The 4,136-nt window shown below is 43.4% G+C and overlaps 1 pseudogene; it reads right to left on the minus strand.

Moving 5' to 3' along the window:
* Window positions 1-307: 307 nt before the first annotated feature.
* On the minus strand, window positions 308-3,512 carry LOC119336592 (annotated as a pseudogene).
* Window positions 3,513-4,136: the final 624 nt, after the last annotated feature.

The following is a 4,136-nucleotide window of genomic DNA, read 5'->3' on the forward strand; positions in this document are numbered from 1 at the left end:
CACTTGTTTCCATAGTGTGCTTACGTTAAATCTCTCATATATCCTGCTATTGTACTTTAACACTGCTATTGTTTGATATGTTGCAATCAGAATGGTTGAGGAAACCTCCATTCCGTTGGAAAATTTAGATATAAGCACAAATTTCCTTTAGAAAAGAAACATATATAATGAACAACAACCTCATGTTCAAAGAAAAGACAGGCTAACTGCAGATCTGATATGATCATACATTATTCTCAATACAAACATACACACATGCCAGTACAATAGACTGGTTTATTTCACGACAATTTAATTGATCGTGTGATCAGGTGCTAAGCTTACGAAAGGTCATGGCTGCACCATCCACTGGCCTTGGGTGCGGTAGGTAATTGATCTGTGCATCGGGATTGATCAACTCCCATCTGATACATTAAATATAAATCAATATCTTCTTTATATCCTAACTTAGTTAATTACTTAAGCTGAGCCGAGCTAGTGTTCTACTCACTGGTAGCCAACGCAGAGATGATGCAGGATGATGGTGACCTGCAGCCTAGCGAGCATGTTGCCTGCGCAGATCCGAGGGCCACCCCCGAACACCTGGTATGTTCCTGGCTTTGCCGGTTCCTGCATTCATATGCCCTCTTAGATTATCACACAGAGAACATAGCTTCTATAATTCAAAAAATCACTTCTATTTTTCACTCTAAAAAGCAAATAATATCATCTATGTGGGATATTGTGTTTGAATTTTATGCACACAAACCTTTTGTTTGGAAATAGGGCAATTTATGGGAACTGTGTAAAAATGGTAATCTAGTTATTTGCTTCATTTGTACTCAAATAGTACATGGTCATATTTTGTAACCACAATTCACATGCACATAGTCCATACTATAACTTGCTGGTATATATGGTTTTATTTTATTTAGGATTTTCTAGCCTTGATTTTATTTTTCGGAAAACTGGCCAGAGGATAAATTGCTTTGAAATATAGTAGCTTAAGGTGGTTAAGTGAGCTCAAATAGGAAAAAAGTCTGAAGCAAGCCGATATTCTAGAGGGGGAGTGGGTATTTTCCTGAGTTGATCAATGCATGATGATAAACATGAATTGCACGTGACAAGAACTAGATAGCATACTTACATCCCATCTATCAGGATTGAAGGAGAGAGGATCCTGGTAGTAATTGGGATCAGTGTGCACTGATCTCAACCACACTAGCACGGCCCATCCCTTCGGTATGGTGTAGCCGCGGTACTCTACATCCTTGTTCGCCACACGGTGGACCATTGGGGCGATGTTGGCCATCCGAATTGTCTCCTCCACCACCTTCGCGGTGTACTTCATCTTTGGGATGTCATCGTGGGTAATCATCAAACCTGTCAACATAGACCCACCTTTGCTTTTGCTCATCGCTACATTCTCCTCCCGAAGCTTGGCAAGGACAACCGGGGATTTTGCGAGGTGGTAGACAGCCCACATGATGGCGATGGTGGTGGACTCGTAGCCGGCGATGACGAGGGAGACGATGTTATGTCCACCTCTTCGTCACTCAATTTCTTTCCCTGCTCATCCTTCATCTGCATCAACCCGCTCATAAGATCATCACAGTCCTTGTACGTCTTCCTTGCCTGCAGCTCCTCCCGGAAGACAGCATCTAGCTTCCGGCGACACTGCATATCATTAATTTGTAAGATTATTTTCTTAATTTTTCTACGGTACAAAATATGATTGTAAAACCGTACTTGTTATATCTCGAAGGAATGAAACCAGATTGCAAACAACTGATTGAGTGGAATTTTAAGAGTTGACGTGGTTCCACATTTCTATATCAAAATTACACACATTTTCTAGAACATGAACTACCATGCTTGTAGTGGAGAAAGAATGGGTGGTCAGGATCGTTAATTTACAAACAAGTACTTCCTCCATCCCATAATATAATAGCGATGTTGACAACAGTAGTGTAAAAATGCTCTTATATTATGGGACGGGGGGAGTATTTGTTTTGGTGGAACTAGACATATACATTTAGAAAAATGGGCAAAAATTGATCAAACAGAATACCTTTCGTGCAGTGTGAGATGTTGTCCCTGGAATATCAAAGGGGAATGCCCGTAGACCATCAAGCAATTTGCCGAACCACATATCAATCTTATCTGTTAAAGGCGACGGCTCCATGCTTATGAACATCTTGCAGATGTTGGCAAAAGTCACCTGCAACCATTGATTAATCAAGCTTGAGTTTAGTATTATTGCACTGGATTAATTATGATGATATTGTTTGCCCAACCAGTTTTTCTGCGCAAATGTTCAACTAGGTTTTGCCTCTTTATTAGTACTAGTTTTCTACAATGAATTAAAATTTTAAACACAATAGAACATATTTGTAGCCCATGGTGAATAACAATTTTCAGATTTCCAGCCAGTTTTTGCACTCCTCTTGGAAGTACAATTGCACAAACAAAAAAGTTATGGCACAGACAAACGTTCAATTTAAACTAGAAAAATGGAGTAGAATTGCATTAAAAAGTGCAATTTGAACAACAACTCAAAATTAAAGAGGAAGTGCCACTGCAGCAAAAATAACAATGTGCGATTGCATAAAAAAACGTACAACTGTATAAAAACAGTACAACTGGAATAAATACAAAATAAAAAAGGGACTATCATAAGTGTCACAGCTGTGATGTGAACACATGGCAACACCGAATGACAAATTCTTTTCGGATAGCTAATTTTAATATATTTTTCTTTTCGGATGACAACTTTAGCCACACCTGTGAAACTTTTGGGGAAAAAGTGATTTGACCGACATTTCATAACCCTTGGTACAGTAGAGAAAAAAAGCAGCCAACAATGTTTTGCCAAGTCTTAATAAAGTATTGTGATTTGAAACAACACACATGCAAGATTCAATTTATCAGTTGATTACCTTTTTTATCTCCTTGGCGGCCACAATGGTACCCTTATCCGCCCAGTCTCGCAGCGCGGCCACGACGTGAGGCTGCACGACGGTGGCGATGGTCTGGAGCGAGCTGGGCCGGTTGATGGCGGCGAGGATGAACCCGCGGAGCCTGGCGTGGCTGGCGCCGTTCTTGTTCGCCACAGACATGGTGCCGATGAGCTCCGGCACCGGGTACTTGATGCCGAAGCATTCGGCGGACTGGAGCACGAACTTGTTGGCCGCCGGCGAGCAGGCGATGATGCTGGGGGAGCCGAACAGATGCGTCCTGTACATCCCCGCCGTGCTGCCGTACGCGCTCTTCTTTGCACCGATGAAGTCGTCCGGGCGGCGGGCCAGCTTGAAGTACCATAGCAGCGAGAGCGTCTCGCCGAGAAAGGGGACCCCCATGTGGCCTGGCGGGAGGCGCTGCCGGATGCCATTGCTCCCACGGCCGCGGTATCTGAGAGCAAAGGCAGCGCAGTGCCATGTGTCGGTGGAGTGCCACAGGGCAAGGCAGAGCAGCGGGACGGCGCCGAACAGGAGGCCCAGCCACCATGCCCACGCACCCACAGCTCCTTCCATTGCCACCATCTCTCCTGGCTTAGCTACCAGTTCTTCTACTTCTCTTCTACTCGATCGATCTTACTTCTCAAGGAATTGGAGATGAATAAACGAACAGTCGAAGGCGATGTATATATAGACGAGTGTGGATTCCGAGTGACCGATCCGTTGGTGTGAAGAGGCAGATGGGAACAAAAACAAGCTAGCTAGCTAGATAGATAGAGAAATTACTACCGTTTTGGTAATTGGCCATCAGCATAACATATGGTTGCATATGGTGATGCTTACACAAGTGACTCATTTAGTAGTGTTTGGTGGCCCTAGGCCCTAGGTCCATTATTCTAGCGGGTGGATGCCGTATATAGACTCCTCTGCTAAGTTCCAACGGGGCCTCGTGACGCTAAAAGGGCATCATCTCTGTGAATATGCTGATGACACAAACTTAGTTTATACAGTATATAGCTACATGCCATCTCAAGGACAGTGTTTGCTGGCCAATCTGTTTGTGTCGGGTCGGTCGTTGCGCTTGTGAATCATACAGTATAATAAAAACTCTATCATGCATCAAGCAAGCCCGGCCTTGATGCAAATGTTCACCGCAGTAAAAAGATTTAAACTTTCTTTTGGCATTTCTATGGAAATGTT

Source organism: Triticum dicoccoides, chromosome 7B, assembly GCF_002162155.2.
Source record: "Triticum dicoccoides isolate Atlit2015 ecotype Zavitan chromosome 7B, WEW_v2.0, whole genome shotgun sequence".
NCBI lineage: Eukaryota > Viridiplantae > Streptophyta > Magnoliopsida > Poales > Poaceae > Triticum > Triticum dicoccoides.